Here is a 14,814-nt window from a genome sequence, read left to right on the forward strand (position 1 = left end):
GTGGTTCGTGGAGGTTAGCTCTCATCGTTGTTCGATGAAATCGCCGAAGTGGCCGAAATACGACCGGTGGTGGAAGATGAAACGGAAGACCGACCGCTCCGCTCCTCATGTACCTAGAGCAGCAGCAGATTTTTTTTTTTTTATTATGTTTCCTGCGAGCGCGTTTCTCGCGGTTCACGATGACGAGAGACACGGCGGTTGGTGAAAGGAACGCGGTCTTTGGGATGTACCACGTGTCACGATGGTGCCCGCCTGTCCGTATATGCAAATCAAGCAGGGCCATTGTTTCCCCCTGCGCCCCTCGTGATCGACAAAAAGATTCAGGTCAAACTTTCATCCGGTTAGGAATTTTTATTTTTCCACGTACGAAACAACAAAAGGGGTCAACCCTGACGTCGGCCCGAAGCAAAATACGGGCAGGGACTGGGAGGGGAGGATAGGTAGCGGCATTCACCTTTCGGGACGTTTCAACGGTCGGGACAGTGTCGTTCTAAGACAATCGATACAATTACGGGGAACCACCGTCGACGATGGGAAGACGAAGAAGCCAGGGGAGGGTCTTCGCATGGAATCCCTCTTTTCTCCCGGTAGCCGCCGTCCCTTACTCGAGTGGGTTCCTCTTCCTCGAGCCTCGTGGAGGCTCGTTTGTGCGCTCGATGCGCAAAAAGAGAAAAGAAAGAAATAAAAGGAAGAAAGAAAGAGAGAGAGAGAGAGAGGGGGGAGAAAGGAAAAAAGAAGGGGTGCGAACGTTCGTAGATGAAAGCGAGATCGGTACCGATTCCCGTCGAACGGGTGAAAACAGATTTCGTCGACGATTCGGTTATACAGACCATATCGTATCGCGTTATAACATTTGGTTCGGTGGCGGAACGTACGAAAATGGAAGACACCTGAAACGTACGACGAAAACCCGATGCGAATCGTGTGGAAATAAATTGCATCGATCGTTCGATTCTAAAAATCATCGTCGACCATCGGTAGGCGTCGGATACGTTTTACGAACAAAGTTCATTGGAAAAACGCGACACGCGCGATAAAAGGATAAAAAAATATACACAGACACAGAAAAGTTTCTAGCCGCGCGTTCTTCGGACTGTATTTCGTCTATAGTAGCAGTCTAGCAATCGTAATAAGATCTGGTCTATCGACGAAAGGCTCGCGCTAGGGAATGCAGCTGGAGAATTTCCAGAGGCGAGGCACGCCGTTCTGGGGGTGGTCGATCAACCCCCGTGGAAACGCGATGGAGCGAGTTGCGGTCAGCGCTAGGATTCGAAATACGACGGTGTACGTACTCTGTTACGTCGCGTACGCAACGATGTTATGTTAACCTTATCGTTGGGATGGTGGGTTGGCACGTAGTGTCACGCTAACACCCCCCAATTGCTATTTGCCACGACGGCAGGGCGAAATCTTCCAGACCGCGAGTGGCGCAGGAATTCTCGGTAAAACTCGCCTCGAAACTCCGCAACGAACGAGTTCGACTGCGCCAGCCAGGCTTGTCTCGCGAATCGCGTCGTTTATCGAAATTTCAACGACGATCGTCCGGCCGCTTTCACCGAACACATTTTCGCAACGAGTCTCGAGACTCGATCTTCTCTGGGCCCAAGTACCGACCAAGTACCGAAACATCATGTCGTAATTTTGCCTATCACGATCGACTTTGTTCGTTTTCGCGGCAACGAATCGCTGTCTCGTGAAGCAAGCACGAGACGAGTTGCGGTTGACGACGGTATTCGGAATACACGGCGAACGCCAAGTCCATTCTGGCGTGTACGCAACAACGACGTGCTAACCTTACTGTCACGCTGGGGCCAAAGGGATGTAAAGCCGCGATAACGCCTCCGAATCGTTATTGGGTGTGATAGAGAAGCCACCCCTCGTCGTTTACAAACCACTCTATCGTGGAAACGAAGCATCGTAAACAGCTGGAAAGCCCACGTCTGGAAAACTGTTGCGACGAGATTAATTGCAACGTTAAACGGAAACGCGTTTTTTCCTAACTCGACTAACGCAATTCCGTCGCTGCTTTCCGCTTCCCGCTTTCCGCTGTCCGAAACGTCCACGAATCGAGAATAAAAATAAATGACTTTTCCAGACAACGATCCGTAGATCGCGACAGAGAACTTACGATCGCGAACTTAAAGCATATACCACGTATCCGCCGCTGTACGTACGTACACGTATCGCGTAGTCCAAGAGTTTCAACGCCAGCTATATATCTGATATTGCCCGCCGAGAAACTTATTATTGTTGGTTCCCTGCGAGCGAGCTAATTACCCTTTACCTTTCCGCTCCGTTCTCACTTTTCTTCTTTCTTTTTTTCTTTTCTTTCGTCTATATATGAATACGTACGTACGTATCATAATAGCCGGTCGAAATAGCCGGTCGTTCCGCAGGAAAAATTCCCATCGAACGGAAAAGTAGCGGAAATACCTCGGGTGAAATAGCGAACGGTGCATTGGTAAATGAAATTCGAGGGAGGAATTTCGGAGTCATGAATGCCGGTGCAGCCGAATCACCGGCGTAGCAATCGAAATAATCGATAAAACGAACGCAGCCGGCGGGTAGGTACGCGGGCGACGTTCGAAAGAGCAAACGTTGCCGGAGATATTGCTGTTCTTTTGCGTGAGCGGCGTGGCAAAGCAAGGCCGTGGCGGCTCGTCGTTCGTCCTCCCTGTATCGCCACCGGACACGCCTGAAAAGTGATTCATCGAGGAAAATCGGATGCAACCCTAACGCCGATCGTGACCAAAGACGGCGCACACCGAGAACGATGCAAGAGGCAGACCGAGAGGAAAAGAGAGGCGAACAGAGAAGGAAGAGGAGAGGGAGAGCAGAGGACGAGATGATCGGCGTAGGCGCCGAGCACGTCGTTATCCACCTGGCGGGGTTTGCGCAGCGCAAAACGCAAACGCAGGAGAGCGCAGAGAGAGGCGCTTCAGCGCATGGGGCAGTAGCGCTGGTCGCGAGGGTGGGCAAGGGGGTGGTGGATGGTCGAGAACGGGACAAGGTCCGGCAGAGAGGGCTGCGATGGGGCGAGAGAGAGGCTAGGAGGGCCGCGGGGCTGTTGGGGAGGTCGAGGGGTGCGCGTCCGAGAGAGGGTTGGTGGCTCGGTGGTGTGATAGAGGCGGCGAGGAGGTGAGGTGGGGGTGCCCGGCACGGGGCCACGGCGCAGTTGCTACTCAGACACGGGGATGCTCGCAATGCCTCTATCAAAGGTTACCGAAATTTTCCTAAAATATCGGCGTTTCGTTGCGCGATCGTCGAAGAAATCGTGTTCGGTGCGCGCGAGGTGTTCCTTAGTCATGGGGAGAGGAGTTCGAGTCGGAGCTGAGTCGCCGCAACTCTTGGGAGAATCGCGGGGGCGCGTCGCGTTATCGTCGTAACGTTCGAGGCGAAAGAAGGACCGGGAATAGCGGGCCGGTTGATCGTGGGACGTCCGATGGTGAGAGAGATCAGAGCGTGTTCGCGAAAGCGACTTTGCGTCGGGAACGAGGGCGCGGGACGAGGTGAAACACCCAAGAGAGACAGAGAGAGAAAGAAAGAGAGAGAGAGAGAGAGAGAGAGAGAGGGAGAGAGAGACAGGAAGAGAAGAAGGAAGAGAAGGAGGATGAGAAGGAGAATGAGAAGGAGAAAGAAGGGTTTGAGATAGAAGGAGAGAGGGAAAGGTGGAAGGAGGAAGGAGGAAGGAGAAAGAAGGAGACTGCTTTCTACCAAGATCACCATCCCGCGACGTACCAGCAGACACTGGCGAGTCGCGAGAAGCACGTGGGGGAGAAAAGTCCGGGAAAGCGTGAGGAGCGAGGAAGAGAAAGAGGCTGGCAACGAGAGCCGACGGCAGAGAGAGAAAGACAGAACCAGCCTCCCGACGCGTCTTACTACGACGCGCAAGGAGCGACGCCGCGCGCCTCCCTAGAAGGGGAACCACCAGCTGGAGGGGGTGGAAAGGGGGTGGCCACGGCGGGGGTAGCAAAGACGCTCATTCGTTCCTCGGGTCACGTGGGCCTCTTCTTACGATCAAGGTTTTTCCTTTCGTCCCGCGGGAAATTCGAACCTCTTACGCCGACCAGGCTAACAACTTAACCCCTCGTGCAAGGGGATACGTCGATAAGGGCCTACGTCGATAGCGGACGCCACGATCTTCCTACGATGTATCGATGATCGCAGATCCCAAGCAGGATCATTCTCGTCTCTCGTCCTTTCTCTTTCTCTTGTCTTGCATTTTTCAGCTTTCAGACACATTATCCGTCCTATAGCGTGCAACGCCGATCTCGACTTTTCCCACCCATTTCCCAAGTCTTTCCTTCTCCGAATGTTCGTTCGTCCAAGCCAACGTTCGTTTATTCGGTCGTCGATTTATCGTATTTGCTCGTCGCGATTCTCGGTCCTTCGGCGGTGTACCGCGAACCGCGTCGAAACGCGCGAAAACCCGATCGTAAATCGCGCGAAGTAGATCGACTTGAAAAACGAAAAAAAAAAAAAAAAAAAAAAGAAAAAGAAGGGCGACTCAGATTCTAAACGACCCCCCCCCCCCGCGTATATTTTCTGTTTCAGACGCGTCGCACTGTGTTGTTATGTGTTGTCATAGTTATTTCATTGAAAAATTAATTTCACCGTTTTCGAAACACGCACCGATTTCTGTCTGTGAAACACAAAGTCTGAACAACTCCTCTTAAGTTTCTGCCGAAACCGGACTTGATTATTTAGACAAAGCTTTCGTTCGAACGTTCCTCATTTCGAAATTACAACAAGTAAGAAGAAGACGACGAAAAAACGGAAGAAGAAGAAGAAGAAGAAAAAGAGAAGAAGCAGAAGCAAAAGGTGAAGAGGAAAAGGGATAACGAAGAAAAAAAAATTCCAAAAAAGCACAAAAAAAGAGAAGAAACGAAATTAAACAAAAAAAAAGCATTGCCTTAAGAAAGAAGAGTATACCTACACTGTCGAAGGAACAAGCAAGAAACAGAGGAAACACACAGGGGGGAAAAAGAATAATAAAAAAAAAAAAAAATAACAAAAAAACACTTTAGACGCCTAACAAAGTAAATTGTAAAGATATGACTAAAGTATATTTTTAACAAGTTTTGAGAAACTTTAGATTTTAAACGTAAATTTTAAAAGCGAAAAATGAAAAAAAACCATAAAATTCTTAATAACTAAAAATGTGATCTAAAAGTCGTTGCTACCAAGAGAAGCCTTATGTCCTTGTTTCAATTAGTTCGGTTCCAAACGTAAGTACTAGAAAGTCAAATCGCCGGAAACGTATTTGCATGGCATGCTGCATGGTACTGGCCGATAGAGTAAGCTCCATCATCTCCCCCGCGTATCCGCGAAAACTTGCCACTAACGCGATCATCGTCCGTTTTAATCGCCGATAACAAACTCTCGCGTAATTGCGAAATTCGTGGATCCAACCGATAGATCACTGGAACGCGGACTTTCTTCGCGAAACGTCTTACCACTTGCGATATAATGACAGCCCTTTACGGAACGGCACACCCAGCAACGACCGCCACAAAGTTGCCTCTCCGTAATTGTATACTTTCGTGCGTACAGCACCGCTTGCCACGGCTGCAACACTTATTACAGTAAATCGGTTAAACGCCAGATCGTCCGTAATCATAGCAACTACGGTGTAATCACTACTGTTGCCCCGTAGTATTGCCATTACAGGCATTATCATTATAATTCGCAGATTATTAAGTAGTATGCAACTACGATGCAAGGTACGATGACTGGGCCGATCTCGCGTCGAATCGCTGCACACGCGACGATCTTGGAATCTTTCTACGAGTAAACAAAGTCCGGCTGACGAGCAGAAAATCGTTCGGGTGTCGGATCGAACGACGATATCGTACACGGTTTCTGGTATCTCGCGGGATCGTACACGATCGAGGGAACCGGCCGTTCCGAGCTAAAAAGTTGTTAACTGCTGGCCGCGACACGTGTATCGAGTCTCTCTAGCAAGACCCGACAAATTGGTATCGAGCCCTCGTATCGGCCAACGGTTGGAAAAAAAATTCGATTACCGAGGGAAAAATGCCAGAGACGGTGGTGAAAATCGGCATCGTGGAAACAGCAGTGGTGGTATCGTCGAATATCGCCGGGCCAGAGAATCTGGTCGAAGAAATATAGCGGAGAATGCGCGGCCCGATGCGAACTACCAGCGACGAAAAGCTCAGCGGAGCGAGGGGAGGAGGGAGAGTGGCGAGAAAAATTGCGAATCGGGCGCGGACCTCGCTCGAAATCATTTTATTTTCCGTGCGACGATGACGCACCGCTGGCAGACCCGGGAGCCGTACCCGATGATCGGCGGGGTGAGGCGAAAGACGAGGTGGTGGTGTGAGCCGGGCTTCGATTTGAAATTTCCTATTTCGCAACCGGAGGTCTGGCTTGAAAACCGGCCGCTCGCTGCATGCAACGTAGCAACGCGCAACACGCGAACGTTACGTTCATTTGGCGAACGAACCAACGAAAATGACGACGACGGGGATGGGTGGCGAGTGGGTGACGCGTTGCGGGGAATCGGCAGCAGCGCGCTTTCGCCAGGCATTCTTCTTTTTTTTATTTTTTTATTTTTTATTTTTTTATTTTTTTTTTTTTTCGATGATTTTCAAGCGAAGGGGTGGTCGGTGCTGCTGGTGCTGCTGCCGCCGCTACTTGGTCGTTCCATACAAGCGAAAACGAACGCGCGGGACTGTACAGGGTTTACGTGTAGGAACGCGCATCGGTCTATCATCCCATTTGGCTGGGTTCGTCGATGGTCGTTGTTGTTGCGCCGGGAATACCAGCAGGGGGTGGTCGACAGGAGCGGAAAGGCGTTAGGGTGCCCCTCGGTGGAAAGAGGAGGCGATGCAACTCGGTGTCGGTGGTAGCATGAACTAGGGTGAGCGTGAGCGAGAGCGAGCTAACGAGAGAGCAAGAGAGCGAGAAAGCGTGAGAAGGGCGAGAGAAGGGCGAGAGAAGGGCGAGAGAAGCAAGAGAGAAGCAAGAGAGAAGCAAGAGAGAAGGGAGAGGGTGGCGGGCCTGCATGCTTTTTTTTTCCACACCCCGCGTATTGATCCCGGAGTCATTCAAAATGGCGGCCGGGGCCGAGTCAGCCAATGACTGCCTGAATCGATGACTGCAGCGAGCCACCCCCGGACCGGCCAATGGGAGGCCAATGGGAGGCCGTCGCACGGCGTTCTATGCGGGAACCACCACCCCGATATACGAGACACCGGCCTACCACCTTCCTATTCCCGCTAGTACGTGCACATGCGTTTGCACGCGTGTCTGTTTCGTGTTCCGGGTTCGAGCTCGTCGATGACCCGGGACACGTCGATGATTTCCACGGAAAATTCCCCTTCCCGATCGGTCGAGCTGCGTTTCGACCCCCTAAAAAACCGTCCAACTTTCGGCGATCGCTCGGCCGCCCGGCTATTTCCGTCCAGACCGTTCGCATTCGCCGCGATTAACGGCCTACCCCCTCTGTTATCCCACCCTCCGCGAAATAACGGCAATCGCAATTCCAACTACTGTTTAAATCGCAAGAATCTCTATACTTGCACCCTCTCTTCTCTTCTCTTCTCTTCTCTTCTCTTCTCTTCTCTTCTCTTCTCTTCTCTTCTCTTCGCTTCTCTCTTCTCCAGTCATCGACGACGAAAGACCAGAATGCAATCGCTGGCCGATCTTCGACCGTTTCTTCTCGTATTTTCAACCGCAACGGCAACCGCAAGTCGGTCGTCTCGTGATACGGTTCGATCTCCGACCAAGCTCTTATCTTCGTCACCTTGATCCTGGATCCGCGTTCTCTTATCTTATCTCCGTGTTCGTTCGCGGCGAGTCGCGAAAAATGGCAGCAGCCGTTCTCGCGATCCAACGCTTCTCATCTCTCTTCTACGCTTTGTCCGTCCGAGCTGCGCCAACGATCGAAATCGATCGGCCCGGCTGCAAGACCAGATAGCAGACGAGACGATCGAGCGGAGGACGATGTTTGTCTGTGAATCGAATCGCATCAATTTTATGCCACGGCACTCGTTGCCGCACTTTGTGCATAACGCGGGGCAAAGAGAATGTCGAAACCGCGCGAGACACGAGGCACGAGGCACGATTGCATCACGGTCTACAGAGCGTGCACCGCCGCGCGTTGCATTACATCTGTGTGTGCATATGTACTTAGATTGGCTCCTATTGACATAGCCACAGACGACGACAGTGGTGGTACGTGTACAGTCGGGAAAAATGCGAACGACGCGTTTCACAGACTCGTTGCGGCGTGTCCGCGCCGAGTTTCCTCGACACTTTGATCTCGAACGGGAACACGCGCCTCGGTACGCCCGCGATTTTCCGTCAGAATGAATTAATAGGAAATCGAACGTCCTTGCCGTTGGCGAATCGAAAAATCGATCTCGCGCGCACACCATCGCGCCACGGCACCGCGATTCTTTTATCTTCGATCGACGCGTCAACACCGATACGTGTCCTCTCTCCGTTCTTTCTCTCTTTTTTCTTTTCCCCATTTTCTTTTTCCTTTTTCAATTCTACAAAATTCATAGCTCTGTCGAGGTGTGTGAGCGAAAACAGTGTTCGTCGAATCGATGTTCGGTACATGGCGCGGATTTTGTCGATCATCGTCAATAACGGGACGCTCGTGCAAACAACTCGGACAAATTCGCCACATTTCCCTCGCTCTCTACAATGATCCTAGGATGACGAGATTCCGGTGGATGAATCGCTGCTGCGTGGCCTCTTCTCTTTTCCGCGTAATCGTACTGGAATTTACTTTTCGGCGACTAAGCGATAATTATCAGAGAAAAGGAAGTTCGTTTTTTCTCTCGAAAGGAAATCTCGAACGATGATCGGACGAAGGGTGTAGAAACGCGAGCGCACTTTCTGCCGCAGCTGTACTAAACGCACGATGGAATGGTTTTTCTAGCGCGGGCAGTTTTTCTATTAAGCTTCATTTGTTTCTTTCATTGCGTAATGCGCCGGACGCGTCGCTCATTTCATCCTACTGGCGAGCACTGCTACCGTTAGAATTCTTAATCCGGATTGCAGTTTCGATACTTTGCGTCGCGTTTTATCCACCGACTCGTCGTTTCGTCGTTTCCATTTCGAGATCGTGTTTATCTCTCACGATTCATATCCGGCGTCGAACCAGTTTTCCGCTTACCAATTGTTCCAATTGTTACCAATGTTCGGACAGACGCGTCGCTTTCTTCGAGAAATATTATATTTTCATTCTGCTTACACGGATCGAGCACGGATCGCGCACTTGCAAAGCAATCGGATCGATAATCTCGCGCGACGCCAAACGGTTAGCACAGACAGAAACCTAAGAGAACGAGTCACCCTTTTCTGTATTCGTTCGGCCCTGGTTCGTTGGCCCGCCACCAGGCGTCACTTCGTCACGGGGTAGTTTCCTCTCGAGGGGATGAATCGACGACGAGGCTACTTCACACGAACAGCAGTCAAAATTTCGCTGTCGTTTCGATGCTCCGTTCGACCATTAAGCACGAGCTGATGATGTAATTATACGCGTATAGTAATAAAAAGTAACCTTTCGCTTTATTGGCGTGCTAGCGTGTTAGCGTACTATCAATACGGTGTATTAATACGTTGTATTAATACAGTGATGGATTGGAGAGACAAAGTACACGACAACGCGTACCGCGATATTCTATGCGCTCAGCAGGAAGCAAAGGTACGATCTGACAAAGTCAAGTCTGTACGCGTAAGATATTCAAAGTGTATCGAGAAAACGCGGTTGGCATCGGAGGCGGTTGAACGGAGAGCAGGTCGAGGGTCTCGTTTTGGCCGAGAAGGCGGACAATCGAAAGAAAGAAGGCAAGATCAGGGCCAGAAGACAAATGTCTTCCTACGCGGAGGCCGGTCGGTTCTATCAGGGAAGTCGATCGAGTTGATTCACACACACACACACACACACACAAACACAAACACACAGAGAGAGAGAGAGAGAGAGAGAGAGAGAGAAAAGAGGGAAGAAGGATGGGACGAATGAAAACGAGACGAATGAAAGAGAAAAGGAGAGTCGCGGCGCGGCGCGGCACAACTGGCCGCCAAGATGCAAGTACACGTGCACGTCGTCGTATGCACCGACTCGAGTATCCTTCTGTGTCGGCTGGCTCGTCGAGACTCCAGCTGCCGATCGGGATCAGGGGGAATCGGGATCGGGATTGGGATCTAAAATGTTACATGAACGTGTGCACGTACGTAGGTGCAATTGGTCGTTCGTTCGTTCGTTCGTTCGTTCGTTCGTTCGTTCGTTCGTTCGTTCACTCGCTCGCTCGCTCGCTCGCTCGCTCGTTCTCTCGAACGGCCCGTGCGAACGCTATCCGGTGCATATGTGCGCATGCAGCTCGCGATCCACCCACCCTTCGCAAAAGAGCCTCGACTCTCACCTGTTTTTACCCTGCCGCCGGTTCATTTGTAATTTAAAACGAGCCTCGATTGCCCAATGCCCGGTCTCCCCTTCCCATGCGTCCACATATCGCCTTAGTCCATAAATTCGTGCGTATTTTTCCCGTCGTAAAAGTTTGCGGGCTACTTGAAAAATATCGCCGGGTAACCCGCGGTCTACCCGCCCGGTTATTTTGATCGTAGATAGCTCTCATCGGTTAGTAAACGGGGAATTAGTAGATAGGGCGCTTCCTCCGGGTGAGAGCCTGCTTCACGCTATTGGTCGTTCGTTTCGCGAGACTCGTCAACGATTCCTCTTACGAGGAATGTGGAACGATTTGTAGATCGAACGTTGTATCGCGTACGTTACGAAACGCGAGGGAGGAACCGTACGTACTTTCTCTTTCGCAACCTCGCCGAAATTCCTACGTCGGTAACAGGCTGTCGCGACCGGAAGTTCGATCGTGATCCTGGTACAGGGCCCCCTCGTTTCGTATACACCCCCGCGCCTCAGTTTTGCGTGTTTATGCAGATGCCCGATGGAAAAATGCTCGTACGTACGGTTACGGACATCTGTCAGATTCGTCGGCAGATAGATCGAGTGGCACGTGTCGACGTTTCCAAAACACGAACGTTTTATCCATTGAACTGGTTCGATCGTCTTCTCTCTTCTTCTCTCTTCTACTCTCGACGACGACGACGAAACGAAAAGGTTAGGTGATCCACGACATCGCCCTCTCTATCTATCTACCTCTCTCTCTCTCTCTCTCTCTCTCTCTCTCGATCGCACTCTCAAACTCTTTGAACTCGCGCGAGAAGAAAAGCTCGAGGTCCACCGAGCACGAATCTTCACGCACGGTTAAGCGTTTGCACGTGCGTGTCGCGCAAGGGTAGCAAAGGGGACGAAGGCAGCGGGCCAACGAAGAATCCACGGACGGGCTACTTTCTTGCGGCAACTTTCGTCCACCTGAAGCGTGGAAAGCGTGGTCTCGTGGTTATCTCTAGACGGTGAACGGTATGGGGTAGGGTGGACGCTGTGTACGAGGCGACGCAGCACGCGGCCGTGGGGTTGGAGCGGAAAAAAACGAGGGTGAGCTTCTCCGCCCCCTGGACTCACACTTCCACGTGTACGCCACGTGGAAAAAAGGACGAGACCGACGTAAAAATGCGACGCGTGGGGATCGCCGGCCGGTGGTGGGGGTGAAAGCGGCCGAACGAAGGAAGGGAAAAGCGGGCAGAGGAAAGGACAGACTGTTGGAGGGTGGAGGGTGTTTCGCGCGGGAGTAAGTGACAGCTAGAAAGAGGAGAAGAACGAGAGTAGAGGGGAAAGACGTTGCCGTGGCAGGAAGGGATGGAAAGCTTGCACGATGGTGGGGGGGTGGACACGTTAGACGAGGAAGGGAAGGGATCGTCTATTTGACGAGGAGGGTGCGTAAGACGAGCAGGATGACCATCGACCAGCCTCGGCTATGAAACGAACATCGGCGCCTCCGTTGAAAAGTCGACGTCCTGCTCGAGGTCGACGATCTATCATTCGATCGAGATCTCCGCGAGACGGAAACAAACTACCCTCCTTCGCGGCTAATTGTCAGAATTTATAGCACGTAACGCAACGCGCGCTCGACTAACAACCACAACGACGTAACGTCCGTACCAGCTACGCTAGGACGCGCTAGGACGCGCTAGGATGAGAAAGACATGTGGCGCAAAAACTTTCCGGTCGACGAGGAAAAATCCGATTCGAGGGGTTAGGAGAACTAGCGGCAAAGGATAAAAAAGAAAGCGCGTTCCACTCCCCCTCGTTCTGGTTAGTCACGCGTGTGTGGCCATACGAAGCATAAGGGAGGAGGCCATTTTTATACGACGGTCCCCTTCTTGTTACGCGTACCTCAGACTGCAGCTACACCCCCCTCCCCCCTCCCTTACACGAGCCCTCGACAAGAATTTTTCGGTCAGTCGAATTCATCGTGTCGTAAGGTTCGCACGGTTGTATATACAACATAAGATTTAGGCGCTAAGGTTAAAGAGAAACGTAAAGAAATAGCAAGGACAGGCGACATATCGCGCTACGCGTTCCAGTTACATCTCACGAGCTTCGGATGGTACTTTCAAGGGCGATCTTGGACGAACTTTGGAAGAAAAGTAGGCGCGTGTTTATGTTGCCGTAGGAACGCGAGGGGCCGCGTCAGGGACGGAGGGAGTAGAGCAGCATCGGCGATTCAGGTACAGCGAGACGAGGATGATCGGTCAGAGAGTTCTTGCGTCCTGCGTTTCCGCAGGCTTTTCTCGAGAGGGAGGATAGAGGAGGCACGGCGGAGAAACGGAAACGGCGGCGAAAAAGAGAAGGATAGATAGATCGGTGGAGGGAAGAAGGTAAGGTGAAAAAGAGGCAAAGGGAAAAAGAGAGAAACACTCGCCCCACTCTCTTTCTCACCCCTTAGAAAAGCTACCCCCGTCGGAGACGTCGGCGGAGTCGGCAGCCGAGTGTCCCCCACCCACGACGAGGAGCTTGTGCAGAAGGAGCAGGGCGCGAGGGGTGGCCGAACAGAGTGTCGAGGAAAAGGGGGAGACAGAGCGCGCGCCTCGTCGTAAGCTGTTTGGTGGGGGCAAAGGAAAAGAGGGGTGGCTTGAAAACTGCTGTCCTAGGGCAGGCTCAGTTTTTCGTCCTCTCGGAGGTAGATTTTGGTCGTGGGAGTACCGGTCAAGGGTCGAACGTCGGTCGAGGGTGACCTGGGCCGGGGCCCAGGTCCTAAGGACCCTGGCTCGCGAGTCTCTTAAGCGGAAAACGGAGCCGGCAAAGGCGATCGGAGGCAGCCAGAAATTTCGCGACCGCGCACCACCTAAGACAACGCCCCTACCCGAACACGCGTTCTTTAAGGCACGAGGGGGTGGCTTTTAGTCAGACGCACGCGGTCTGAGAAGCGCGCCACCACCGGCCCCCGACGGAGAAGGACTTAGCGTTTCTCGCGAGCCGCAGACCCGAGTCAGTTTCGGTTCCTCCTCCGTCAAGGACTCGAGAACGCGGAAGAGGAGAGAGCTTTTTCCTTCATCGTAAACGCGCCGTTGTCGTCGTCTTCGTGACTCGTCGTCGTCGTCGTCGTCGTCGTCCTGAGTCGTCGTCGTCGTCGTCATCGTGAGTCGTCGTCGTCGTCGTCGTCGTGAATCATCGTTGTCATCGTCGTCGTCGAGATCGTCGCTATCGTTATCGTTACCGTTGTCGTGGTGTTTCTGCGTCTTCGTGACTGCAACCGGATACTGGAACAACGCATCGTCTTGCCTGACGGACACTCTCTCGACGCTCCAACTCCGAGGAGAGAAGCGGCTCGAGTGCGTTTACACACGATCCTCGTTTTTTTCTTTTTTCCTCGATCGCTGCTATCATCGATACGACGCTTCTCCCTCGCTGAGAAATCACATCCGATCCGAACGGAACGTAAGGAATCTTGGATTTTCCTTCGATTACGTGATCTCTTCTTCTTCGGCCGTTCGACACTCAGTGCACGAACCCGCAAGTTGGACTTGGAAAAACAGTGATCAACGTTTCCTATCCCCCACCCCCGACGCAGATGAGAATACGTGCTCGAGAGATCTGGCGATCGTTTATTTTTTCCATCGTGATTTTAGTCAGTTTTCCCCTCTTTCGGCCAACCACCGCTGGCTGATCCACCCCCTCCATTCCACTTGCCTGACATGCCCGGTACACGTCATCGTCGTCTGCAGTGTTTCGTCGCGTTCCTGGACGGCTCGATCATTTCTTAATCCCGGTATCAGGCCGGTGCGCGATGCGATGGAGTGCCTTGTTAAGATACGGCTAAACGAAGGAAAACAGCCGCGTCGACGAGTTGCTCGGACGAGGTGTCGGCTCGATGATCGCCGAACAACGTCTTGAAACTTTCGACCAATTCGTTCGCGGAGATGCGACGATATCGTCCGACGGTCGGAAAACGCGTCGATGTCTAAAGAGCCTGTCGATGCCGCGAACGATGCCGATGACTGCTTGGAAGGTGATGAACGACTGTCGTCATGCCCCGACCAACGCGACGGATTTTATCATCCACTATACCAGTCTCCTTAGATCCTGAATCGTCGTCGAGTTTAGAAGACGTCGTAAAAAGACGCCTATGTAAAAAGTATCTCGTTGTGTCGCGACAACGTTGGAAACGGGCATCTCTCTGGCCTCTGTTCGTAGCACCGCACAACCAACCGTTCGTAGTGGCCGACCGACAAACGTGCTAGAAAATTTTAGTCACTCACGTTCGTAATCGCGTGCGGCATGTTTTTATCGAGTTAATTAATTTCGGTAAACGCGAGTGAAACGTGCAAAGGATTCGTTAATTCGCTAATGGATGGATGATTCGAACCACGAAAAAGATCGGTGTTTCGCTGCTGTTTCCACGTGAAAAACACGAGTGTTGG

The 14,814-nt window shown here is 52.0% G+C and overlaps 2 protein-coding genes across 4 annotated transcripts in view; both read left to right on the forward strand.

Annotated features, from left to right (window-relative positions):
• LOC139992617 (protein daughterless) overlaps positions 1–14,814 on the forward strand; it is a 358,939-nt gene that overhangs the window by 260,893 nt on the left and 83,232 nt on the right. The window lies entirely within an intron of this gene.
• The window catches only part of LOC139992632 (uncharacterized), a 28,403-nt gene that overhangs the window by 12,489 nt on the left and 1,100 nt on the right, over positions 1–14,814 (forward strand). Inside the window, exon 2 of one of the 2 annotated variants that reach the window (XR_011801166.1) lies at positions 4,555–5,228. The exons of the other annotated variant lie outside the window; for it this stretch is intronic. The gene's annotated coding sequence lies outside the window, so the exon portion shown is untranslated. The remainder of the gene's footprint in view (positions 1–4,554; positions 5,229–14,814) is intronic. 2 annotated transcript variants of the gene reach the window in all.

Source organism: Bombus fervidus, chromosome 12 (genome assembly GCF_041682495.2).
Source record: "Bombus fervidus isolate BK054 chromosome 12, iyBomFerv1, whole genome shotgun sequence".
NCBI classification, from domain to species: Eukaryota; Metazoa; Arthropoda; class Insecta; order Hymenoptera; family Apidae; genus Bombus; species Bombus fervidus.